Here is a 27,567-nt window from a genome sequence, read left to right on the forward strand (position 1 = left end):
AGGACTTCCCTGGTGGCGCAGTGGTTAAGAATCCGCCGACCAGTGCAGGGGACACGGGTTCGAGCCCTGGTCCGGGAAGAACCCACATGCCGCGGAGCAACTAAACCCGTGCGCCACAACTACTGAGCCCACGCTCTGGAGCCCGTGCGCCACAGCTACTGAGCCCACACGCCTAGAGCCCGTGCTCCACAACAAGAGAAGCCACCGCAATGAGAAGCCCGCGCACCGCAACGAAGAGTAGCCCCCGCTGTCCGCAACCAGAGAAAGCCCGCGCGCAGCAATGAAGACCCAACGCAGCCAAAAATAAATAAATTTATTTATTTATTTATTTATTTATTTATTTAAAAAAAAAAAAAAGCGTTCGTAGACATACAGGAACCGACACGCATTGGCACATGCTAAAAGATTGGCTGTGTTGTGGGATAGTAAGCTCCCTGTCTCTGTAGGCAGTCAAGCACCCATTGCAGGGCTTGGTCTTCCAGGTCTGGGGGTCTTGAATTCTCCCTGGTGACTAATCAGCACTTACTATGTGCCAGGGACTCACACGCATTAATTACGCGTTGCTGTGTTTACTACGTTCTCTTGCACGCCGGCTTTGCCGTGGGGACTCAGTAAATACCGGCTGTACGAATGAGCAGCACTGCAAGGTTATTACCCTCAATTTCCAGATGGGAAATCGAGGCTCAGGTTTTACGGAAAAGAATGTCTCAGCCCGTAAGTGGAGGGTCCAGGTTACCAGCCTAGGGTGGTCTTATTAGGGGACATTATTGGTGCCTTCAAGGGCTTCTTGTCTCTCCCACCGTTTCTTCTCACCCCCTCCCACTCTCTCACTTTGTTCTTCCTTATGGAACCAGCTCAGCCTGTGGGTTTTTTAAAAAAATATATTTATTTATTTATTTATTTGGCTGTGCCAGGGTCTTAGCTGCGGCATGCAGGATCTAGCTCCCTGACCAGGGATCGAACCCAGGCCCCCTGCAGTGGGAGCATGGAGTCTTAACCACTGGACCACCAGGGAAGTCCCTCAGCCTGTGTTTCTTTTTTTTTTTTAAAAAGATTTTTAAAATATTTATTTATTTATTTGGTTGCACCGGGTCTTAGTTGTGGCACGTGGGCTCCTTAGTTGCGACAGGTGGGCTCCTTTAGTTGCAGCTTGCCAGCTCCTTAGTGGAGGCATGCATGTGGGATCTAATTCCCAGACCAGGGATTGAACCTGGGCCCCCTGCTTTGGGAGCGCGGAGTCTTAACCACTGCACCACGAGGGAGGTCCCTCAGCCTGTGTTTCTCAGCTACCTGACCTGCCTCATTCTGGAGCCAGACTTCAGGCTCCACGCCTGATAGCAGTGCTGTCTATCGCCGTCTCTGAGAATTTGTCCATTTCTTCTAGGTTGTCCATTTTATTGACATATAGTTGCTTGTAGTATATCGCCCTCTCTGGATCTCAGTTTCCTTGTCTGTAACGTGGGTAGGGCATTTCTGGTGTTAGCACCAAAAGTCCTATATCCCTGAACTCCCTCCATCCTGGGCAAACCAGGACAGTCGGTCACCCTGCAATGGGGGAAATAAAAACCTACCTCGAAGAGTTGTAATCAGAGTTGAACGGCATGTGTGAAAGCACTCAGCTCGGTACCCGTCACAGGGCCAGTGCTCTGTCAATGGGAGATGCAGGTACTGATCCTTCCTGAGTGCGGGGTGGAGGCCGAAAGGCCGGAGCCTGGATCCTGATGCCGCCACAACCTGGCTGTGTGCCCTGAGTTTAGTTTATCTCCCTGGGCCTCCGTTTCCCCAGATTTTAAAAGAGGTTAATAGTCGTGCAGACTGAGCGAGTGTGAGGAGGATGAAGTGAAACAAGGCAGGCAGAGCACTTCATTCGAGAGTGCGGGCATCGCCTTTGGCTCAGCAGGTGGTGCCTGTGGTTAATAATGTGGTTACTAAGTCATTGACAAGAGCTGCAGAACTTTTGCCAAGTGCTGTATATTGGGCTGGGGCCCCAAAGCAGCCAGTGGGTCTCTTACCTTGTCCCTAGCGTTGGTCCTTTTTAAAAAAATAACCCCAAGCAAAGGGAGATTTTTGATAAAAGCGAAGCCTCCCGTTCTCCCAGGGGTGTAAGGAGGACAGTGTCCAGGAGGGGGCGCCAGAGCACCAGCCACAGCAGCAGTGTCTGTTTCCCTCCCTCCCTGCCCGCCTGCTGTCACCAGCGGCTTCCCAGGGACCTCTTGTCCCTCCCTGGGAATCAGGAAACGCCCTGGCTGGGACTCAGCCTGGAGAATCCTCTAGACTCTGGGTATTCACCACTGCTTTGTTTAGACAAAGGCTTCGTGGTGTCCCATTTAATCTTAAAATGTTCCAGGGGAAGAAGGTATCCTTGTTTCCGATTCCAGACCAGGAAACGGAGGCACCGTGAGATTAAGTCACAGCAATGGGTGCAGCCAGGGTTCAAACCCAGGGGCATCTCAGCCCCATGTCTTTGCCAGCTGTCTCTGAGAATCCTAGTCTTAGAAGGATCTTACAATCTTAGAGGCTTATAAAGCCTAGACCCATAGAAATTTTTATTCAAGTCAAATATATACTTGTTTAAATTTTTTTCCACTTAGGTAATACCTGGTTGAAAAAACAAAAGGAAGACTCAGTCCCCCTGAGGCTGTCCCCAGCCTTCCACTTCTCCTGCCTGGAGGTGACCACTGTTACAGTTTCTTGGGTCTCTTCCCAGATGTTAGAATTAGGTGGATTTCTGGGTGACCTGGTCTCCCAGGCCCCAGCTGCTTTTAGCCCCCTGCCCTCAGGCTCCCACTGGTGTCTCTGTCACAGCCCAGGTGAGCTAAAGGGTCTTTCTTGGCTCCTGGAATCCCCCCCGACACCCAGCTTCAAGTCCACCCATCCCTTTAGAAGGGGCAGTGGCACTTAGAAGAGTGTCCCCACCAGTACAAAGGAGGTTGGTCCTGCATTCTCTCTCTGCCCCTCCTCCTCCAGGGGTCCGCATCCCAGAAAGGCCCACCTGTTCCTGGTGTGGACCCACTTTCTATTTGCCCCCTGTGGAGGGAAGAGCGGAAGTGCCCAGAGTCACATGGTAGGCATTGGGCACCGAGGCTAGACCCCTGTCCCCATGGGGTTCCCTGCAAGATGGGGGCTTAGGGTGGTGGGTCCACCCAGGGCAGGCCTCGCCGTGTCCTTTCTCTCCACCTGGGATCTGGGTTGGAAGGCTGGCCTTACTCAGCTCTGTGATCTCCTCTTTCAGAAGCCCTCCTGCTCCCCGGGGCCAGGTCAGGGACCCCTCTGAACATCCCTCTCCTCTGTCAGAGCTCTGGTCTCACTGGATTGTGATTTTCTTCTGTTTATCTGTTTCCGCATTAGAAGGTGTGCTCTGGGAGGACAGGGCCCTGCCAAATTTCGTGTTTCTTCCCATTGCTTAGCACAGAGCAGACACTCCATAAATGACTCAGTTAACCCAATACTTTCCACCCAGACCCACAGTTCCCCCTTCTTCTGGACCCACCGAAGAGTACACATCCCAGCCCCTTGAGTTTGCTGTGTGACATGCTCTGGCCGATGAAATCGGAGCCAAAGTAACATGTCACTTCTGGGTGGAGACCTTTCAGAACTAGTGCATAGTTCTTCCTGCTCCCCTCCCCCTGAGCAGTGATGGGAAATTCCAGGTGGGCTCCTCAGCGAGGACAGCAGGGGGTAGAGATCCCTGTCCCCACCCTTCTACTGGATATGTTGCACAAATGAGAAATAAACCTTGGTTGTTTTAAGTCACTGAGATTTGGAGGCTGTTTGTTACATGGTTTTATCTTACCTATCCTGACTGATACAGATTGGGAGAATGGGGATTATGACAGTATTTTTTTAAAAATTACTTTATTGAGGTATAGTTGATTTACAATGTTGTGTTAATTTCTGCTGTACAGCAAAGTGATTCAGTTATACACACACATACACACACACACACACATATTCTTTTTCATATTCTTTTCCATTATCGTTTATTACAGGATATTGAATATAGTTCCCTGTGCTATACAGTAGGACCTTGTTTATTTTTGCCCTTTATACCTCCCTGGAGAGTTGTGATAATCAAAAGAGATGTATGTAACAGGGAATAGATTATTATCTTATCACTCAGCCTCACACCCTCTCATGCGTTATGCCTGGTGATGTGTCTGATCTCTCGTGGGTTAGTGCCTTCCCGTTGAAAGAATATGGCATTCACTCATTCATGCATTTGTGCTGTGGAGATATTAATAGTACCTCCAATATAAGATTGTGATGAGGATTAAATGCATTAATGTGTATAAGGTTCTTAGGAGAGTGGTTGGCACATGGTGAATACTCTATAAATGTTTCCATTATTATTATCAATCTTTTCTGGTTCATTCAAGAAAATTTACTGAGCATCCACTGTGTTTCCTGGGACTAGAGAGAACAAAGCTTGTTCCTTCCTGCCTTGGGTGGGGGAGTAAGGCCCAGAAAAGAATGTTGGTGCCAGTGTAACGGTGCCGAGCCTGTGAGCAAGCACAGAGCGCTAGGGGATCTTCCAATAGGAAGGGACTCCGTGTAGGCCTGGTGTGTGGGCACTGGGGTGGCCTCGTGCTTTGAGATGGAGCCGAGGGGGCTGGCTGGGGCTGGGGGTGGCCGGCAGCACTTACATAAGCCCCCAGCCCGGGAGCCAGAGCGCTGCGCTGCCGGGTCCATTCACAGCCCCCACGTGCACCTTGCTCCTCAGCGCGAGCAGGGCTGGGGTGGGGAGGGGCGAGGAGGAACCTCACAGAGCAGCGGCTTCAAGTCTGCAAGCGTCTCCCCCCACCTTCCTGGGGGAGGAAGACAAGAGGCCAGCCTCCAGAGCCAACCCCTGGCAGCAGCTGAACAGCTTCCGGCCACGGTGTGGTCCCTGCCCAAGCCACCTGCTCTGCCCTTTCCTCAAGCCCAGTCTGGCCTCACCTGGCTCAGGGGCAGTGGGGGTGGGCGGGGGGCTGGAGGAGAGGGAAGGAGGTTGGGAGCAGGCTGGGCTGTGTGAACACAGAGATGGTGGGTCAGGAAGAAAGGCCAGGGAACCAGCACTAAGGAGAGAGGCAGAGGGAGAGAGGATGGAGGGGAAGAAGGTAAGGGCTGCTGGGGGCGGGTGCCTTGGGGGCAGGTGGTGGAAGCCCAGGCCAAACCCCTAGGTTGCCTCCATCCGATCGTGATCCCCTTTGCGCGGAGGGGAACTCTGACCGTTGGGGCCCAAGAGCACCTGGGCAATATCAGATCACCACCCCTGTGTTACGGCTGGAGAGACTGAGGCCCAGAGAGGGTGTGTAACGTCCTCACAGACACACAGCCAGTTAGGGGCTTACCCAGAGTCAGAACCCAGACCTCTCGACTCTTAGTCCAGGGCTCCTCCCATGATACCACGCCGCCTTTTGGGGCCTCGGGGCCTCCTGTTTTATTGGAAAACCCTAATCTGAGGGGGCCACGTTGCCGCCGTTGCTGATGTGTGTAACCCTGTACTCCGTCCTGTTCTCCCTCCTCTGTCGTCTCCCCTCAGGGGAAGGGGCACGAGCAAGTGCAGATCCAGTTCAGCTTTTCCGCCCGCAGGGCCCAGGGCTGGTGCAGAGGAGCTGGGAGCAGCCTCCCTTACCCCACTGACCCACCTTCTTCTCAGAGGCAGGCTGGGCCTGGGGGGCAGGGACCTGTGGGGGGGCTTCTCCCTCAAGCTCTGTGGTGGGCGCCCTCTCAGATGGCCTGGGTGACCCCACCTCCTGGTACATGCACTCTTGTGTCATCCTCCCCCCTTGAGTGTGGGCTGATCTAGAGACTTGAGTCTAAAAATGGAATGAGTAAGTCCCCTACCTACTAACCTTCAAGTTGCGATCTTTCAAAGATGCGAACATGCGTTTGCATGTCCAATCACGTTTAGTTCACGTGTCCGGCGTACATTGTCACGTGCGTGCATCCTCTACAAGAGCCTGTGCTTCTGTGTACTTTACAGTACTATATAGAGTACAGTAGTACAGTATCTTTACTTCAAGCCCAGAATGTCTGGAAGCAAGCGTAAAAGCAGCAGTGATGTAGCTGGCACAGTACAGTACTACCCAGACATCCCTGGATCGTTTTTTCAAGAGGGCAGATAGAATTGAATCCAGCAAGGAACTAGAACCTGTGCCATCAACGTCAGGCGTGAGTGAAATTGCAGCTCGCCCTCCGTCTCCCATTGCTGATGATCCTTCAGCTCTACCATCTCCCACCTCCCCTCCCTCCTCCAGCCGGTCACTCTTCTTGCCTGTTCACTCGATGCCAGCCCCCGTATGCCAGCTGTTGTACTGTACTACTGTACTTTTCAAGGGACTGTACTGTAAGATTAAAAATGTTTTCTTTATTTTTTGTTTGTTTACTCTGTATTATTTGTGTGAAAAGTATTATAAACCTATTACAGTACAGGACTATATAGCCGATTGTGTTAGTTGTGTACCTAGGCTAACTTTGTTGGACTTAATGAACGTGCTGTTGGAATGGAACTTGTTCGTATGTAGGGGACTTACAGTATGGATATCACTTCTGAGATTTTGTTACTAAAGACGGTGGCTTGTGTCGGAAGTGCCCCCTCCCTCTCTCCCTTTCTCTCTCGGTTGCTGGCGGCCAGCTGCCATGTCATGAGCTGCCTGGTAGTGCCAACAGCCAGCCAGCACCTGAGGCTGACCAACAGCTGTGGGAGTGAGCTTGCAAGTGACCCCTCCCCTGACGAGCCTTCAGATGAGACCATAGCCCTGGCTGACACCCTGACTGCAACCTCATGGGAGACTCTGAGCCGGAGAAGAGACCCCAGTTGAGCTGTGCCCAGATTTCTGATCCTAGAAACTATAATAAATGTGTGTTGTTTTACGCTACTAAGTTTTGGGGAAATTTGCTATACAGTCATGGACAACTTAATACAAATTATCACCACCACCTCCTGGAGCCACCCCACCCTTTCCCCCTGGTCCTCCTCGCTCCCTCCCACTCCCCTGAGACCTAAGGGAGAGTTCACAGTCTCAAGTTCTAGTCCTCCACATTTTATTGCCTGACTTTGACCTGACCTTGGGAAAGTCATTTCACCCTCTCTGGGTTTATTTTCCTCTTGGTTAAAGCCATTTACTGACTAGTAATAACTTCCCCAGGTGCTCAGGTCTGTGCAGTGGACAGGGCCTTTCCCACATACTCTCTCACCTTGACCTTCATAACTGCTTGGAGATGTATTTGGGACAGGTCTCCACATCCCCAAATGACAGAAGAACAGACTGAGCCCCACGGTGAGAGATGGTTTGCTGGAGGACACACAGTGAGGAAACAGCAGAGCCCAGGCGAAGTCCCTGACTCCAGCTCAGGGCAGTGTGGGAAGTGGTGACAGCATTTCCTCGGATGACAGTGATGATGGTGAGAGTCAGTCTTTGCCTGTGACATGTGCCACACTGGCCACACCCTCCACGTAGCGTGCCTTCTGTGCTGCAGAAGCTGCAAAACTCCACAACTACATTTTCCAGGCTCTCCTGCAGGTAGTGATCCAGCTGTAACATAAATCCTGCCATAAAGAACACTTGCATGGACTAGAATTTGGAACTGAGTTTTGTGTGGAAAGAGCACAGAGCACCCGTTTCCCTTCATGGAGCGAAGTTGAGCAGGCATGGTTCTGGAGCTGGCAGCCAAGTGGTGACTCCCACAGCTTCCTGATGGAAGCAGGGGCTGCAGCCCCCTTGGTGGCCCAGTTCTGCAGTGTGTTTTGGGCAGTTGTTCCTGGATGCTCGGCCCCTTAATATGCTTTAAAACAAAATCTCTTTTTTTTTTTTTTAATGTATTTTTTTTAAAACGCATTGTTTACTTTGTTTATTTATTTATTTTTGGCTGTGTTGGGTCTTCGTTTCTGTGCGAGGGCTTTCTCTAGTTGTGGCAAGCGGGGGCCACTCTTCGTCGCGGCGCGCGGGCCTCTCACTATCGCGGCCTCTCTTGTTGCGGAGCACAGGCTCCAGACACGCAGGCTCAGTAGTTGTGGCTCACGGGCCTAGTTGCTCCGTGGCATGTGGGATCTTCCCAGACCAGGGCTCGAACCCGTGTGCCCTGCATTGGCAGGCAGACTCTCAACCACTGCGCCACCAGGGAAGCCCAAAATCTCTTTTTGATCAGACTAGCTAGAATAAAATCTGTTGTCACTGAAGCCTGGGAAATAGTCACATCTTCTCCAGTGTATGGGACAAGGTCACTGGAAGTCCCAACTCAACAACCTCCCCCACCTTCTGGGAAAGCAAGAGCTTCCTTTTCTTGGTATCCACATATCAGTCCCAGGGGAGCTCTCTGATTGGCTCTGCTGGGCCAGTCCTTCTCTCTTGGACCAATCACAGTTGTCAGAGAGATGCGGTCAATGACTGATTGGTCAGACCTGGCTCATTTCCTGCCATTGTGGCCAGGGGACAGGGCTGGTTCCCAGAAGAAGGGGATGAGAAAGCTTGGGCACTCATACAATGTTAATTAACAAGTCTGTTTGACACTACCTGCCAAAGGGAAGCACTATTAGTGAATCCCACGAGGGCCATTGCTGTAAGTAAGCCCAGAGGGCAGGAGATTATTACAGGAGTCCCAGAGTCCCTGCTTATGGGCAATCATGCCTGCTCCCCCCACCCTGCCACCCTGGAGGGATGCAGAAATACCCCCATCTTTACTCCTGACAGTGCTTTGGGTGGGGAGGGGGAAACTGAGGCTCAGAAGAAATGGGGTGCCTGGGAGGCAAGGAGACAGGGAAGGAGATGGGAGTTTGGATCCGGGCCTCCCGATTCCTGTCCATTGCGGGATGACTCTGGCCGGGGCCTCTGTCTCAGCCCAGGTGCCCTCATCTGCAGAGCGAGGATGACGATGGCCTCAGTGGGACAGCGTGTGTGTGAAAGTGCCTACCCCAGGGCCTGGCCATAGCAGGCTCTTCCCCGTGACACTGACGGTGATTGATTCCTTCTGTGGAACAGCTTTCCTGTTGCCATGGTGACTACACTCTCGGCGAGTGGGGCTTATTTTAGAACTTGGTCCACACAGTGGTGGCGATGTTCCCGGGCCCTCCTGCTGCAGCCTGTGTCCCGTGGGGCTGTCCCCTGATGCCTGGGCCAGGAGGGGCAGGTGGAGGAAAGGGGAGCTCCTCCGGTCTTCTGCCTCAGCCCTCCCTGCTCCCTCCCGTCAGCCTCTCGACAAGGCCTCTCCAGCCTCTACTGGAGGCTGAGGCCCGGGTTCTAGGCCTGCTTCTGCTGCGGGCCTGCCCATGACCTCTGGGGCCTCTGTCTCCTTGAGAGTGAAAAGGAAATGATGTTTTGGCTGGGCTTCCCCAGACAGAAGGAAAATGTCTAGCGCTGTGTGATCCAGGTGTTGACTGGGCCCCTGGCCTTACAAATTCTGAGAGCAGCCCCCTCCCGCCCCTCCTCCCTCAGGGCCCCGTGGCTCTGCTTTCTCTGACTGAATCCAGCTTCTGGAGCTTCCCGTGGCGTCACTCAGCTCCCTCTGCTACGTGTGACTTCACCCCAGATGTGGAAGTCATCCCTTTCCTCAGTTTCTACAACACCCCTCTCTCCAGTGTGAGGCAGCAGACTTCATGGAAGGCCGGGGGGAGGGCAGTGATGATGGGAAGGTTTGCACTGAACCCAAACCCACGGCTTCCCGTTTTCCCTGAGCAGCCCCATGTTCTTACTGTTCCTTTGCCACTGCCCACCCAACCAGGCCCACCCACAGGAAGTCCTGGCCTTATACTATCTCCTAGGCATGGTCCAGAGAGGGAGCAATTTGCCCAAGGACACACAGCAAGTTAGTGGTAATTCCCCACCTGTCCTTTTCCTACTCTCCTATCTTCCCATTCACCACCTCAGGAGTGAGGGCCCAGAAGGGAAAGGTTTGAGGTTCCCCAGGCAGAGGGACCCTGGCACGGACCATTGTCACCTAGGCAACCACATCACTGCTTCTCAGACAGAAGCTGAAGGGTATATAGAAATGACCTGCTCTTAGTTCCCTGGGAACTACTACTTGCCTGATGTCCTCCAGCCATCCATCCAACAAGTACTAAATACTGTGTGTACTTGGGACAAACCAGTTCATGTAGCACATTTAGGTAATTTTTGTCTTTTCTCATTCCCTCCCTTTTTCCTACCTTCCTTGTCTCTCCACCCCCACTCGCCATTGAAGGGAATAACACTGAATTTGGAACTGGAAGTCTTATGTTCAAGTTCTCTCTCTGCCACTTAGTACCTACATGAACTGGGCACTTACTTTTCCTAAATATCTGGGAACCGCATTTTCCTCATTTTGAAAATGGGGATGAGGAACGTTGCAGGACTGTTGCAGCAATACAGTTGAACCCTGTGCGCACTTTGCCTGGTGGCCAGAGCAGCGTAGGCACACGGAGGTGTTGCTTGCACTCTCCTTCCTCATGCACTCATCTCAGAGTAACACGGAAATGTTCAAATAGAAAGAAAGGAGAGTCCCCTAGAATCCCATTGTTTCCCTTGGTTGCCTTCTGTCAATTTCCCACATCTCCCTCCAGTCCTAATTCACAGGCAGACATCATTTTCATGCAGGTGTGATCCTACCGTAGATGCAGTCTGGGGTCCCAGCCCTTCCCCTAATATCATATCACAATATTTAGATATTCAAAGAGTCTTTGATAAGGCCCTGTGATAAAGGATGTTAGTGAAAAAAAAAAATCATGAGAAACGGGGACTTGGCCTGGAGACAGAGCCTGAGTGAGATATACGGGCCCTTCTGGGGCTGGAGAAGCATGCAGAGGGTCCCCTGGGGAGTCGTGATGGAAATGGCAGTGAACCAGCCACCAGGACCTCACTGGACCTCAACTTCCCCATCTGTGAAATGGGACCATTGAACTAGCTGATCCCTGAGGCTCCTTGAGGCTCTGAGGTTCTGGGCCTCTGTGACCCATGAACTGGCTGGAATATTTGTGGCACACCAGGTGCTACGGGGGATAAGACGGGAAAAGGCATGGACTCTGCCCTCAGGGACCTTACAGTCCAGTTGGAGCCACAAAGCCAGGCCACAAAATCCAGCTCAAGAACTATAATTCAAGAATTATAAGGAAGAAAAGAATAGAATTCCAATTGCAGCAATGCAAACAGCTACGCTGGAAACTAATCTTGTCCCAGGAGGCTGGAGCAGGACTCCTGTTTCTAGAGGCTTCGAGGAAGTCAAGAGCTGCTCTGGATGCAGGGATGGCACCTTCCTTGCCTCAGGGCCCCCAGAACCCAGCACAAAGCCCAGGGAGAGTGTGGTGTAGGGACCTTGTGTCCAAGGTGAGCCCTGCCCGGGAGTGTGCTGGGGAAAGGAGCTTGTGCAGAAAGGTCTGGAAACCTCACTGTGGGAGGTATGAGAGAGGGACTGAGCAGCTTTGCCTGGAGGCAGGAAAACTCAGGGGACGCCTGATTACTGCCTTCAAATATTTACAGGACGCCTTGTGGAAGACGGATTAGATGTGTCCTGGTGGCCCGGGGGCAGGGCTGGGGCCAGTGGGAGTGATGTCGGGTGACCTCGGCCTGCAGCAGCTTGAAGCAGGGTTTCGGTTCCCGGCCAGAGATTGAGGTCGGGTCACGGCGGTGAGAGCACCAAATGCTAGCCACTCGACCAGTGGCCAGTGACAAGCCCCTGGCCCTCAGGCTTTGCAGAAAAGAATCCCCACAAAGATGGAAAGTAGTGAAACAAGTAAAGTGTTTTATTAGGAGAAAAAAAAAAAAAGAGTAGAGTACGTGTGGATAGACACATGGGTGGGCTCAGAGAGAGAGTCGCGCCCTCGTGGTAGTTTGAATCACTTTTAAGGGGCGTTTCTTCCGGGTTTCCTTTGGCCAGTCATCTTGCTTCGCCTGGTTCTGAGTCCGTATGTGCGCGCGTGAATCTCTTAGCCAAGATGGATTCTAGTGAAGAGGCCTATGGGTGGTTGACGTCACTTACTATGGGGTGGCACCCCCTCCCTTTTTGACTTCCAAGGAGCCTTTCTGCACATGTGTAGTCGGGGAGGTCTCCTTGACTTCGAGAATGAGGCATATGAGGTCTTTTATCTCTTATCTGGGCAGGGCCCAGCCTCCTGCATCATCCTGCTTTTATGGGGTTCCTGCTATTATGGAGTTCCTGTCCACAGGGGAGAAACTGTTCAGCCTGGGGCCCATCTACCTCCTGCCTCAAGAGGAGTGAGCATACGGCTACACCCAGCTCAGCTCAAGAAGGGGCCCTGCACCCCTGAGCCCTCAGTGTGGGGCTCATCACAGCAGATGCACACATTGCTGGCTGCCTATCCAGCACCCCACAGGCCCTGTGCGGATCTCCGTGTGTTCGTGTCTGTTTAGTCCTCACAACAGCCCTACCAAGTAGGTGCTACCACTGTCCTCAGTTTACAGCTGAGACATCAAGGCAGAGAGGGTGAGTCACCTGCTAGGAAGTGGAGGGGGTGGGATTTGAATCCAGGTGATGAACATCCTGGCAGTGGGGCATGTGAGCAGAGGTGAAGAGGGATGCAAGAGAGCAGCAGAGGAGGGGAGGGATAAATTAGGGATTGGGAGTAACATGTACACGCTACTATATAGAAAATAAACAACAAGGACCTACCGTATAGCACAGGGACCTATACTCAATATTTTGTAATAACCTATATGGGAAAAAGAGTATATATATATAACTGAATCACTTTGCTGTATACCTGAAACTAACACAACATTGTAAATCAACTATACTTCAATTTAAAAAATTAATTTAAAAAAAAGAGAGAGCAGGGGAGGGGCTGGGTGAGATGGTTCCTGAGGCCCCTGTGGCTTTAGAGGCTCATCAGGGATGGCTCCCTGGAAGAGGTGTCCTCAAACTGAAACTCTCAGATCGGGAAAGCTCAATGGGGAGGAGAAGCAGGGGTGTCCCCAGGCCAGGGAAGCGGTAGGTACAGAGGCCTGGATGTGGGAACATGGCATGCGTGTGAGGGTTGGGCGGGGACCAATGGGCCAGGGCTAGAACTGCCTACAGGAGACCCGAAATCACAGGTAGGGTCTTGGCTGGATTTAATAGAACTGGGAGGCAGGTGAGAGAGAGAGAGAGAAAGAGGGAGAGAGAGAGGAGGAGGAGTTTGGGAAGAGCTTTATGGGAGGGAGAGGACGCAGAGACGGGGCATGAGGCTGGGGAGTGAAGGCTGCCAGGTGGCCTGAGGGGGAGGCAGAGAAAGCAGAGGGCATCAGCCAGGGTCCGCCTGGCTCAGATGAAAACTGCTCCGTCACGAGGTGCCACCTGCCAGCCAGCTGCTCTCAAAATAGCTGTTCCTGCTGGGGCTGGGGCTCGGGGAGGGGCAGGGCTGGGAACCCTGTCTGGAGACATCCTGGGGCCCTGGGTTCTTGTGGTCCTGAGCCTGGCAGGGAGCCCCTGTGACCTATGCCTTGAGTGGCTGGGATGGGGGCTTGGGAGTCCCTTCTGCCGGGTCTGTGTGTGTGTGTGTGTGTGTGTGTGGTGGGCTGGGATGGGGAAAGTGCCTTCCTGGCTTGGGCCTGGGAGGTGTGCTGGGGACAGGCAGGGAATGGCCATAATAATAATGATAATCACCATAGCGATCATCTTCATCACCATCATCCAGAGCGAGGCAGGCACAGCAAAGTTGCCCAGCCACGTTCATCCTCCTTCTTCCTTTCGAAAGAAGGCCAGGTGTGTTGGGGGCTGTGAACACACCCACCTCCCAGACTCCTTTGCAGCTCGGTTGACCATGTGACCTACCTCTGGCCAATGAGATGCAAATGGGAGTCAGCTAGGAGGGCCCCGGGAAAGCTACCGTTTTCCTGTTTGGCCTGCACCTCTTGGCTCTGCGTGTCTCTGTGCTGGGCTCCTTCCCTCCTGCTGCAGATGGGTCTTCTCCAACTGGTAGAGGAAGACAAGGCAGGAGAAAGCCCAGGCTATTTGGAAAACAGAAACTGGACTGTCATAGAAAGAATATAGATGCTGGGTCACACTGGTCTGAGTTTGCCCCCCAGCTCTGCCATGTCCTAGCTGTGTGACCTTCCTGAGCCTCAGTTGTCTCACCTGGGAAATGGTAATAAGAGTGTCTCACAGTCCTAATGGTCTTTCTGGGCCATAAAGGAAAATGTAATACGCTGTTAGATGCATTTGACTGTGTTTTGGGAAAGTTTTGGGCGTTTAGCCCCTGAATTCAGTTCAGCAGACATTCTTAGCGATACCTAATACTCGGAAACTTGGAGCGACCACACAGATGTGGTTCCTCATCACGTTGTATTGCGATGTTTTGACCTGTGCCTGTCACCAGCCCCAGACCCTGTGTTCTTGCAGGCCTGCGATGCTGTTTCTGGTTTGTGTGCTCAACGCCTGGCCCGGAGCCTTGCACATAGCAGGCATCGCCTAGATATTTACTGAACAGACGAATTTGTCTGTATCCAATCAGCAAACACCCCACGGTGACCTTTCATGCCCGGCTCTGTACTAAGCACTGGAACAAATAAAACCAAGGACCCACCAGGGGTCACTGATGGACAGGGGCCAGTGTGTCCTCCTTTGGTGGGCAGATCTAACAGGGAGCGACGTCTGGAGCAAGAGGAACAAAGCCTTGCTTGGGGAATGCCAGGCTGTCGTGAGGAGAGGGTGGGCCACTGTGACCAGTTCTTGGCTGGAACATGCTAGCTCCTGGATTCCCCACCGAGAAAGTCAGGTGCCCAGGTGTGGGAGCCAAAGAAGCCCTCTCTCCTGCGCCTCGTGCTGGCTCCCACCCCGCCCATATGTAAGACCTCGTCCAGCCGTTGTTGCATCTCCGGCTCCTGGAAGTGCCAGGCAGCCTGGGAGTCGATGGATGAGTGAATGAATGAGTCGAGAGCAACTCAAAGTCTGCAGACGAGGCCGCCCCAGAAACCACCGAGCAAAATCTCGCCGAGGAATATGGGAGGGCGTGCAGAGTCACGTCCTAAGCGCCTCGTGGAACAAAAGGCTGCCGGTCTGATGGAGGAGGAAGTGAGGAACTGGAAGCGTCCCTGGGCTCCGCCCATAGAACCTTCCAGACTGGCTTCTCTTCAAGTCCCAGCCCGCGCATCTCTTCCTCACGACGTTACCGCACCCTCACCGCCTTCCACCTTCTCTCCCTTTGTTCTCTGAGCATCTCATCACCCAAGTCTTTTCTGAGAGTCTTCTCCGAATGTGAGGTTTGTTCTAAAGATTCCCATCCCCTCCCCTGACCTGCTGCCCGGACACGCCCGGTGGGTCACCAGGCCCCTGCGCCCCTGCCGAGCCCTCCTGGGGTCTCAGCAACCCCCCTCACCTCCACCTCCTGGAAATGACCCACTGGACTCAGGGCGCAGAACAAGCTCAGGAGTGGCAGTTAGACCGGGGCCCCAAGCCAGCTCTGGTCCCTCAAGGTCGTGTGCGCCAGAAGAAGTCGGTGGACTTCAGTCTCCTCATCTTTCCTGGGGAAGACGGCAGCCTCCTGTGGGGTTTATACGCGGGGATGTGTAGGAAAGTGCTTTGTAAACTGCAAAGAGCAGAGCAGATGGAAGTGTTACTATCCATGCTTCGTCCCTGCCAGTTTGGGGTTCCTAACCCAGATGAGATTTTGGGGACCTGCACAGAGACCCCCTTCTCCTCCTGGGTTTTCTCCCCTGTTCTCTCACTGGTGCCTGCGATTCCGTCACTACAGTGTTTTCTCTGCTTTGTCTCTAATCCTGCGGAAGGGTGTGGGTGGTCTACATGTGGGTCAGTAGCGCTATTTTCGGGAGTGGCAAGGAAACAGAAACAGGGAGGGAAAGGCAGCTGCGTGGGCTGTGGAGCCCTCCGCCTCTCTGCCTCGCTCCAGCCTAGCCGGGGTCGGGGGCCTCTGGAGCCTGACATCTGTGCCCAGTAAGCAATCCAGGGCCATGACCCAGCAGGTTGAATTAAACCACAAAAAGCAACCACACTCTCCCTGGTTTCCCTCCGGTGGTGAACCGTCCCCTCCTCCCCCGTGTGCTGGGGGTGAATTTCTCGGTCCCCAACAAAGCCCTCAGTGTCTCGGGTCTGCTGACGTTTGCTCTGAACCATGAGACTGGAGTGGTGGTGGGGAGGGGTGGCACGAGGATGCCAGGGCTGGACGGCCGTTCACTCTCTGCCTGGCCTAGGAAGGTTTCTGACTCTCTCTGTGCCTCAGTTTCCTCTTTTTGAAAATGGAGATTATCAAAGTACCTGCCTGGTAGGGTGGTTGTGAGGATTTAACGAGGTGAGAGGTAGGGAGAACCTGGCCTACAGGACAGGCTAAGTCAGGCTTAGCTTTGTGCTTACCCTTCTCTGCTCTCTCCTGGGTCCCGGCACCTTTGTCCCCTTCTGGACCGTGGCAAGAGCTTCCTCCCTGGCCCCTTTGCAAAATCCTCCCCCACCACGTCTGTCTCCTCTTAGAGCAATCAATCATCTTCCTGACCCCCCTGTACACTCATGCCTCTCCTTTGCCTAAGACCCTTCCAGACATCACATTCATTTATTCACTCATTCAACACGTATTTGAAGTTCTCCCACGCATCAGACCCCATGCCAGGCACTGAAGACAGGGCAGTGGTCTAGTGTAAGATAAGACAATGGTGAAATGGGTAGACTAATGAGAAAGTGTTAAGTCCTGTGTATCAGTCACTTATTCTCATGCTGATGCCACCTAACAAATAATCTCCAAACTCAGTGGCTTAAAGCAACAATCACTTATTCTCACTCACACGTCTGCGGATCTGCTGGGGCTCAGTGGATCTCCCCCGGGCTCAGGGGGGCTTGGCTTCAGGGCTGCTCCACAGGTCTCTCTCGTCCCTGACTTCCTGGGACAAGTTTGTCCGTTGGGGATGGCAGAAGGGTGAGGGGGCAGAGAGCAACCTGGAAGGCCTCTTAAGGCTCAGAAGTAGGACACTTCTGCCCACATTCCACTGGCCAAAGCAAGTCTCATGATCAAGTCCATCATCAGTGTGCTGGGAAAAGATACCCTGCCTCTGGGGTGGGGAGATCCTGCAAAGCCACAGGACACACAGGGTGGGTGCAGGGAGAAGAATTGGGAGCAGTGAGGGAACCTGTCCCAGGCTCTGCAAGAGGCAGAGAGGGAGCTGAGACAGATAATCCCTGAGGCGGCCACTTCTGATGGCTGGTCACGGTCAGCCTCTCTGAGCAGCCCAGGCTCGTGCCTAGACCGGAGGAGGAGCAGAGCCCGTGTGCAGACAGGGAAGAGCATTCCAGGTGGAGGGAACACCAAGCGCAAAAAGCCAGGAGTGAGAATGAGCTGCTGCGTCGTTGGCACCGACAAGTGGCAGGTGAAGGAGGGGATATGTGTATACGAAGGGCTGATTCACTTCGTTGTACAGCAGAAACTAACACAACATTGTAAAGCAACTATACCCCAATTAAAAAAAAAAGGCAGGTGGGACAGGAGCGCCCTCTCTGTCATCCTCGTCACCCTTGGTACAGGGCCATGTTCCTCTGCCCGCCCATCAAGGCCTCCACACTCTGGTCCATGCTGAACACCCCCACCTTGGCCCCCTGGGCGCCTCCCTGGCGCTCTCGGCCCCAGTCACCCCGACATAGGCAGTTCTCCCAGGGCCCGTGCTCCGTCCTATCGCTGGGCGTTTGGCTGGGCTGTGTCTTCTGCCTGGAACACCCTTTCTCTTCCCCTGGAGAAATGCTACTCCTCCTAAGATTAAACTTAGAAATCACTCCCTTTAGGAGGCCCTCCCCGATGCCTGAGACGGGGTGAGGCTTCCCTTCCAAGGGTTCCCTTAGCACCTGGCCTATCTCCAGCACACTCCCCAGAGACCCAGCCTGGTGAATCCAGTGCCAGCATAGGACTTGGCAAGAAGGGGTTTCCTAAACATTTGTGGAATGAATAAATGAGGAAATGCGTTCATCCCACTCTCAATCCTACATCTATGGTTAAAACTGGCCCAGGCCCAAAGCCCGAACCACGGCGCTGCTATTCTTCAGAACGCACTTCCATTGCCGTGTCTGATTCTTTCGCTGACTGGGAAAATATTTACAGAGCACCAACTCTGTGTCCGGCACAGACCCTTGGGATTCAGATGTGAACAAGACAAAGCCCAGCTCTCATGGAGCCGCCTACAAATGGTCAGCTAGACACACGATGTCAGGTGGAGTCAGATACGACGAAGAAAATAAAACAGGGTGATGGGATAGAGAGTGGGGGGAAAGAATGTCAGTTTCTAGTATTTGTTATTTTATTTTATTTATTTACTTTTTTAAAGTCTTTACTGAATTTGCTACAACATTGCTTCTGTTTCATGCCTCGGCTCCTTGGCCGCTAGGCAAGTGGGATCCCAAGTCTCCGACCAGGGACCAAACCCGCACCCCCTGCATCGGAAGGCGAAGTCCCAACCACTGGACCGCCAGGGAACTACCCTAGTATTTGTTATCTAAATTTTTTTTTTTTTTTTTTTTGGGCTGCGTCGCGCAGCTTGTGGGATCTTAGTTCCCTGACCAGGGATTGAACCCGGGCCACAGCAGTAAAAGCATGAAGTCCTAACCACTGGACCACCAGTGAATTCCCTTTAAAAACTTTGATTATGGGAAATTTCAAACATAGAGAAAGTTACAGAGAATTGATCGATGACCCCCCGAGGTACCCATCACCCAGCACAGCGGCCTCGCCTCATTCGTCTGGCTCCCCCTCCCCCGCCCCCAAAGCTGATTATTTTAAGCAAAGGGGGTACTTGTGTCAGGTAAGATGGTCAGGGGAAGCCTCTCAGAGGAGGGGACGTGTAAGCAAAGTCCGGCATGGAGTGTGAGTGGCCACCTGGGGGAGGAACGTTCCGGGCGGGAAGGCGAGCGAGGGCCAAGTTCCTGGGGAGGATGAGGCCTGGAGGGTTTGAGGAAGGAGGCGGAGCTGGTGGCCTGACGCGCTGTTGAAGGTCTGCTGCCCGGGGCTGCCCTCGCTGCGTGTGGGGGGCAAGAGGAGCGGAGCGCAGAAGCAGAAGCGTCCCCTCTGTAGCGCCGGAGGGACCCCGGAGGTGAGGCAGAGGCCTGGTTGGAGTCTCAGATCTGCATGTCCTTTGGTCGTTGGGAGCCTTGGATGCATAGCTTCATGTGTCTGAACTATGCTTTCCTCCTCTGTAGGGAGGAGACGCAACTCCCGCACCTCCCGTCTCACCTTCTTCCTTCCCCCCTTCTCCCACCCCCAGCCTTCACACTTCTAAGGGGCTTCTGATCAGTTCTGCGCTGCCCGGACATCTGGCACTGACAATTCCAGCGAAGGAGCAGGACATGGGGCCGTCCTGTCCCAGCTGCCTGCCTGGCTTCCAGCCTGTGTGCACCCCCGCGTGGCCGCAGGAGCTCGGCGGGCCCTGCCCAAGCCCCTCTCCCCCATCTCGCACCGGCACCAGAGGCCAGGCCCGGGTCCCAGCGAAGCCAGGCTGGTGAGGGTTGAGGGTGGTGCAGAAATAATAGGTTGATGTCAGTTCCCCTTCCGTCCCTCTGCCCAGTGACTTCTGGGCTGGAAAGGCCTACTCCGGTCCCAGGTCTGGGGGTTTGGGCCGAGCGGGCATGGGAGGGAGCTGTGTGACCTCACTTTGGTTGGCTTTTCCCATCCACGGAGTGGGGATAATGGAATCCGCCTCCTAGGACTGTTGTGAGAATTACATGAGGGATTTTGGAAGGAGCGCAGCCCACGGTTGAATTCTGCATCGACTTGCTTGCTTTCTGGGTGACCTTATTCCACCTCTCTGAGGCTCAGTTTCCTAATCTGCAAAACTGGGGGAAAGAGGCTGCCTGGTGGGATCGCTGGGATAAAGCGAAGGCCAGGAGGCCCTCCTGGAATGTCACACTCCTCTCTCGCTTCCTTCTGGGACCGACCTCAAGGGAGGAAGGAAGGGCTCCTGTCTCTCCGAGTGGGCGTCACGGCTGCTGCCCACATGCTCCTCAGGGGCAGAAGACCTGTCTCCGTGCCTTGTTATGGGCACTTGGGTGTTTGTTACTTCCAGCATCTTCAGAAGCAGGTCCTAAGTCTTACACTCCATTTATAAGAGGAGAGTGTCAAGGGTCTAAACAAAAACCCAGGGCTGTCGGGTTCCAAAGCCAGGCACTTTCTGTTCCCGCTTTTCCATGTGGGCTGTACACGTGTGGAGGCTTGGTTTCTCCTCCATCCGCCCAGCCCGCAGGCAAGAAAGAGCCAGAAAACAGAACGGATGCTCAAGTGGCAAGCGGGGAGTGTGCAGGTGAGTGAATGAATGAATGACTTACAAGCGAGGGAGTGAATGAATGAGTGTGTTTGTGGAGGCCCATCGTCCTCTCTTTCCAGAACCCCAGATGTGTTCACCTCCGCCCATCATGGCCCTGGACCCCTCCTCGGCCCATCATGCAGCCATCTCGGACCCCCAACAGACAGATCCCCGCCTCACCTGCAGCCCACCTGCATCTTCAGGGTGCTCTAAGGTGGTTGCCTTGGCAACCATAAGTTTCCAATTGAAGCAAAAACTTCCTACCACGGTTTGCGATGGAGAATGACAGGGGAAGAGCCAGCCCAGAAGGTTGCCATGGCAACCGGAATATTTAAGTGGACCGCCTGGGTTTCAGTGTGGGGAGATTACCACCCTTAGCCAGTCATACAGACTCAGCCCCCTTGCCAGGCAGTTCTGCCAATGCCACGCTGTGCATTTGTGGGGAGGGAGGCCTGCCTCGAAGGGCCAAGACGATTGCTCTGCTGTCTCTGGTTTCCTCCGACAGGGGATAAGCCCCACGCGACTTCGCACAGGGCAGCCTCCAGGTGGACGGAGCTCCCAGGGGGTGGCTTTTGGGTCACCTTCGTGTTGGGTTGTGCTTTTTGTCACCGTCTTACTGCCTCCCCCCGCTTGCTAACTGGTCTGTCCTTTGTCCCCTGGCAAAGCAGATGGGGGCTCTCAGCACAGATGAACGTGACCCTGGCTTTGTCAGCAACAGCTGCTGAGTGGGTTAAAAGAATGAGCACCTCTCTCGGGAGAAGGAGGGAGAAACTGAGACCAGCGGGTGACTAGGAGAGAGGCCACCATCTGATCTGTGACTAGACAAGGCCACTTAGAGGCCATCAGGCCCTTTGGCCTCCTCGGGGGGCTGTCTGAGCCCCACCGGGATCCGCTTTGGGGCACCTCGTCCTGCAGGGCAGCTGGGGTGGGCCTGGCTTGGGAGGGATTGGGTCCCACAGCCCTGGCAGCCTCAGTCCCTGGCCTCTGCCCTTGCCCTTCCCTCTGCTCCAATCCTGTCCTCCACCCTTGTGTGAAACCCGCTTGGACTCAGATCAGGGTTGAACCCAGGGCCTGCCTGACCCGGTGGGCTGCATATATGACCCCGCCTTGCTCCCCCCATGGTCCCCTTAACTATGGACGTCCCAGCGACTCTGTCCTGCTCCCCGATTCCCCAAATACCCTCAGCTTGGTCCTCCAGGCCTTTGCACCTGCCGAGCCCCTGCCCAGATCACGATCCCTCTATACACCTCACTCCCCTCCGCCCCTCACGCACTGGCCGGGCTCACGACCCTTTGTCCACTTTCTCCGTTGCTGGTGTCACACTCTGAATCAGGTCTGTCTCCACGCGACGGGAACTTTGTGTCACTCATCTACCCCTTCCCGCCCAGGAGCATCGGGGCCATAGCAGTGACCACGTGCTAGAGGAGAGGCCGGTGGCTGCCTCAGGTGCCCCCTGGAGAAGTGAGACTAGGGATCACACGTGCCTCCACGTGGGAAGGTGCCTGGCATGGGGCTGGGCTTCCATGATGACAACCGTTGCCCTTAACTTTCTGTGTTGCATGTGAAGTGACAAGGAAGCCTCCAGGAGCAGAAGCCCAGCTCTTCATCGACTTTCCAGCTCCTGGTTTGCCCTATGTGTGTGTTTCTGCTCCAGAGCCACCGTCACCCGCTCTCCGGGCCGTGACCCTGCTGCTGGCGTGGCCAGCTCTTGTGCAAACAGAACGGTTGTTAAATAGTTCTGCCACGTGTGGAGCTTGTTCTCCATCAGAAATATTTCTGTGTGATTTCTCCTCTTTTCACCTCCTTTTCCACCTCTGCCCCCTCCCTCTGCTCCACCCTGGGGGGTGTTCTTCAGGACCTCACTTCACCCCAGGACCGGGGCCTCCCACAGCTCTCGATGGGTAAATATTTACACCTCGAGGGTGTCCTGGGGATTGTCGCAGCCCTCCGTTGAACAAACAGATGACACTGAAGGAAAATGGTCCCCTGAGTATCTCCCTTCTCTCCGCCCGACCTCAGCCTGGTGGGGACAGCAGGAGCTGAGGTGCCTTAGTAGATGCCTGCGCAAGAGTGTGCTGTCTACAAGCACGCTTTCCCATCTTAAGGCATTGGTGGTGTGACTCCCGCTGAACTCAGAGAGGTCGAGCAACTTGGCCAGAGCAGCACAGCCAGTCACGACAGAGACGGTGCCTGCCTGCACGACAGCGAGCCCGAGGAACTGTGCACAATTCATGAGCATGTGTTGGGTGCATAAGGAGACATCCATCGGTGGCTCTGGGTTCTTTTATCAGCCTGGGCAGTCTGCCCACCCTTCTCTTGTTCCCGGGGTGGGGGAGTGGTGGCCACCCTCTCCTGATGACAGCTCATTTCCGGGGTTCAGTGGGGGAGAAGGAGGACAGTGCCAGGGCAATCCAGCAGATCTGGGGGGCTGGGGCTTGGTGGTACCTCTTGAACCAGGATTCTGGTTTAATAGGAAAGTTTATCTGGTGGCAGCCCAAGCACTCTGCTGAGGGAAACCGTGGCATGGGTGGCAGGTGGCCAGGAAAGGCCCTAGTAGCTCTTACTCTAAGCAAAGTGTGTCAACCCTCCTGTTTCTTTGTGACCCAAATCCTACTGTAGATGCACCAGAGAAACAGACTCCTTTGACCAATACTTATATGAAAGGGAAGTTCAGACGATCCTTTTGGAGCACAAAAAATTGGAGCCAGGCAGCCAAAGGCTGAGCTCTTGTTGTGCCCTTGTCTTGTTCTGTGACCTGGGAGCAGGCAAACGCTTGCCTTCTCTGAGCCTCAGTTTCCTCATCTGTACAATGGGGGTGATGATAATGTAACCCAAAAGCAATTGTGTTCCATATGGTCCAGTCTTAGCTTGGTGACACATGCAAAGAAGCACAGTCTAGCAACCAGGAAGTAGTCAAAGGGACCTCAGGTCTTTACTTTTTGCCTTCCTAGGAAATCTCAAAGTGGGCAGGAGGGTTGGGGTCAGGGAGAAGTTTATTCCTAATTTATAGTAACATTTAGAATTTTTTTCTCCCAAACCCACTGTCTCTCTCTCTCTCTCTCTGCACCTTGCCCAGAGGATGACAGTGCAGCATCCCAGGACCTGGGTGGGTGCTGTTTACAGTCACTCTCTCCAGCATTCTCCCAGGCCCTGGAAAGGGGTCCTGGTCCCCAAAGGCAGGTTTGACTGCCCCAGCTTTTCTTTTCCCCATAAATTTATTTATTTATTTATTTATTTATTTATTTATTTATTTATTTATTTACGGCTGCTTTGGGTCTTCGTTGCTACGCACGGGCTTTCTCTAGTTGCGGTGAGTGGGGGCTACTCTTCGTTGTGGTGCACAGGCTTCTCATTGCGGTGGCTTCTCTTGTTTCAGAGCACGGGCTCTAGGCGTGCCGGCTCAGTATTTGTGGCTTGCGGGCTCTAGAGCGCAGACTCAGTAGCTGTGGCACATGGGCTTAATTGCTCCGTGGCGTGTGGGATCTTCCCGGGCCAGGGCCCGAACCCGTGTCCCCTGCATTAGCAGGCGGATTTTTAAACACTGAGCCACCAGGGAAGTCCCTGCCCCAGCTTTAAAGAGTTTAAAAACCACACCGGGAGGGCTGGTGCCCAGGTCCATTTGCATGCCAGCTTCCTGGTTCCTTATCTCAGGGAGCCCTTGGCGGGGTTCCTTTCAACTGTCAGCCCCTGGGTTGTGGAAAATGGGATTCAATTACAACATCTTTTGGGGAGCGCTGGGCTACTGTAGAGAGAGGTCCTCCCCCCACCTCTCAGCAGAGGATCCAGAAGAGGGTAGGGAGCCCCAGAGAGGTCAGTGAACAGCTCAGGGTTACACAGCTAGGAAGGTGCAGGGCAAGTTCCCACCCCAGGTCCGTGCACCCCTCAAACTCTCCACTCTTTGCATCACACTGCCTGGGGCCTCAGATCGGGGTGGGAGGCAGGAGTCACTGAGGGTCGAACATCAGAGAGGAAGGGACTGGAAGACTCATAGCCTCCCCAGACAGAAAGAGGCATAAAAGTACTGGCCCCAGCCAGGCAGGCAGCCCGTGGTTCCTCCCCAGGCAGCTCGTAATCTTCTAGACTCCGGTGGCCACCCTCAGCTCTGCAGGCCTGGGAGAGTGAACTTTCTGAGTCCCAGAGCAGCTGGAAGGAACAGCAAGGACGCTCTGCCCTGGTGTCTTTAATGTTTTAGTCGTTTGCACACAGTGTTTCTCCAGATAACCGCCCACCCCCAAATCCTACAGTGAGGTATTTATTGTTACTCCCAATTCACAGATGGGGAAACTGAGGTTCAGAGGAAGGTTCAATGAGGGACTAGATACAAAACCCTGTGCACAGAGCTGCACACCTCAAATTCCTCTCTCATTTAGTTTGAACAGCACCCCCAGTGAGGTAGGAATCCCCCATTCTTTTGCATGAGAAAATAGGCTCAGAGAGGTTAAGGAAGGTGCCGAAGCTTGCACAGCTGGTGGATGGCAGAGCTGGGCAGAGTTTGGCCTGCCTCTGGGTCTGAATTCTGTCCTGTGTTTATCTCTGAGTGTTTCCAGGACTGCACGGAGAGCTTTTGCCCAGGTTCTGCCCAAGATCTCTGACCACTGGTCTCCCTGTCTCTGCTCAGCGCTGAGGGAAACTTCCAGTGGGATCCCACCATCTGACTGAGCAAGATTGTTCAGCAACTATTCTCTTCCAGGGAAGGCTTTACTTCTCTGTCTTGCTGATTTTGGGGCTCAGTCATATGACTTGCTTTGGCCAATGGAATAAAACATGGCAGGGACAGAGATATTAAATGTGCATGCATGGTGTGGTCTGGCCTCTTGTACTCCTGGCCTCTCGCACACCATTCCTCAGGAAAATGCTGGTCCAAGAAGGAGGAGAGACTTGTGGAGCAGACCTGGATACCACCCACAGCCAGGAGCTGAGCCCACACATCCTACAGCCTGAAGCAGATCTGCCCAGAGACCCATTCAAGAGAAAAATAAACTATTGTTATTGTAACGAGCTTTGGGGTGCTTTGTTACGCAGCATTATTGCAGTAGTAGCTGCCTAATACACTTATGAAGTATGAAACGATCCCTACAGCTGTACCCACCCCATACCTCTTCCACATCCCTCCAAGCTACCCAGATAAAGACCATTTTTTTGTGTGTGAGAACATGAAAACATCTTTAAAAGGTGAAGTTGGGGAGGAACGTCAGCCAGGAGTGATGTGCAGACCCTAAGGTGTGTGGAAGGGAGGAGAGAATGAAAGACCATAGTTGACCTTCCCACACTCCCTCTCCTTTTATCTAATAACAGACCATCTCTTTCCTGTGGAAATACGTTTCTATTTTGTGGATGGGGAAAAATGCTCCCATCCTCCACTCCTCATTCAGGGGCCTGTGGCTCAAGCCTGACCAATCAGCATGTCCCCCGTCCCCTTAGCCACAGTTCAGGAATGGACATATGTCTTTGTCTCAGTGGAATTCTCCCTGGGGATTTTTGTGGCACTCTTTTGCTGGTTTGTGGGCCTCATGCTTGCTGTATGAGGATAGTCTGTTTACAAGATGGAAAGAGAAATGGAGCTCTAATGATGTCATTTGAGACCCTTGAATCAGCTGGACCTGAAGCCCACCCTAACTCTTCAGCTCTATCCCCAAACTTTTCAGTCTCATGAGTCAACCAATTCTCTTCAGTTGGTTTAAAGTGAGGTTCTGTCCATTGCAGTGGCAGGAGTCCTGAGGCTGTGGGAGGGCAGGAAGGAAGGGAGGGGGAGGGAGGGAGAAGGATGACGGCAGGGCAGGCAAGAAGGCTGAGAAGCGTCCTTACATGGTGTCTACCCCTGCAGATGCACCGAGAGGGAAGGAAGGAAGGGTGCTAGCCGGGCCTTTGTGTTTTGAAGGCAGTATAAGCCCTTTTGCTCTCCAGGGCTGACAGATTGTCCAGTGGGGGTGTGGGCCCGGCTCCAGGACTAGAGGGGCAGAGGGGCTGTGGGTCCCTTCAGGCCTTGGGCCTTAAGCCTGGTGCAACCGAGGCTTGGATGGGGATGGCCGGGCTTGGGGATGTCTAGGCCTGAGCTGGTCCTCCTATGGCCACACCTAGTGGCAGGGATTGAAGGTGTTTGTGGAGGGACCCACTGTCCTGCACAAGTAAGTCTGCTTGGGCTGCCATGACAAAGCACCCCAGACTGGGAGGCTTAAACAGCAGAAATGTATGTTCTCACAGTTCTGGAGGCTGGAAGTCCATGATCAAGACGCCAGCAGAGCTGGTTTCTTCTGAGACCTCTCCTCTTGGCTTGTAGACAGCTGCCTTCTCACTGTGTCCTCACCTGGCCTTTCCTCTGCGCCTGTGCGTGTCTGTGTCCAAATCTCCTCTTCTTATAAGGACACCAGTCACACTGGATTAGGGCCCAGCCTAAAGACCTCCTTTTCTTTTTATTTTAAGATTTATTTTTATTTATCTGTTTATTTATCTATCTATCTATTTATTTATTTATTTTGGCTGCCCTGGGTCTTAGTTGTGGCATGAGGGATCTTCATTGCGGCATGTGGATCTTTAGCTGTGGCATACAGACTCTTAGTTGCAGCATGCATGAGAGATCTAGTTCCCTGACCAGGGATCGAACCTGGGCCCTTTGCACTGGGAGCGTGGGGTCTTACCCGCTGGACCACCAGGGAAGTCCCCTAAAGACCTCCTTTTCACTTTAATTACCTCTTTAAAGGCCTATCTCCAAATGCAATCACATTCCGAGGTCCTGAGGGTTAGGACTTCAATTCATTCCCCCATGAATTTTGGGGGAACACCATTCAGTCACAATAGCTGTGTAGTGGCAACCACCGCAGCTGAGGCCAGTGCCACCTCTATTTTGCAGGGACCAGGTAACCTTGGGGTTCTGTGGCATCGACAGGAAGGGGAAGGAACAGAAAATGCCCCCCCTAAGGATTTCCTGCCAATCTTGGGGGCAGGTCAAACTGGATTTAATTCCATTTGCTTATTATTATAAGAATTTAAATTTACTCTTTGCATAGATACTATGGGCACATGGCACAGAAGGTATTAGGGGTATTCAGAGAAAAATCCTCCTCCATCTCACCCGCCACCTCATGCCCCAGGCCACTGGGTTGCCCTCCACAGATACACTGTCTACTGTGACCAGTTCCTGGGGTCTCCTTGCAGAGTCTCTGTCTTGGACCAGAGCTTCTCAACTCCGGCTGCACACTAGAATCTCCTGGGGAGTTTAAGGGTCCTGGTGGCCAAGCCTCACCCCACATCAATGAGACAAGTGCTTCCTGGCTCCGTGGGCACCTGCATCTCAGTCCAGGGAGAGGAAGAGGGAGGAAAGGAGGACGGTGGGCTGCCTGAGTACCGGACCCGTGCAGGCATGCTCTGGTTTCCTTTTTGTGACATCCCTGCCAGGTAGTAT

The sequence above is a fragment of the Eschrichtius robustus genome, chromosome 13 (genome assembly GCF_028021215.1).
Source record: "Eschrichtius robustus isolate mEscRob2 chromosome 13, mEscRob2.pri, whole genome shotgun sequence".
Lineage (NCBI taxonomy): Eukaryota > Metazoa > Chordata > Mammalia > Artiodactyla > Eschrichtiidae > Eschrichtius > Eschrichtius robustus.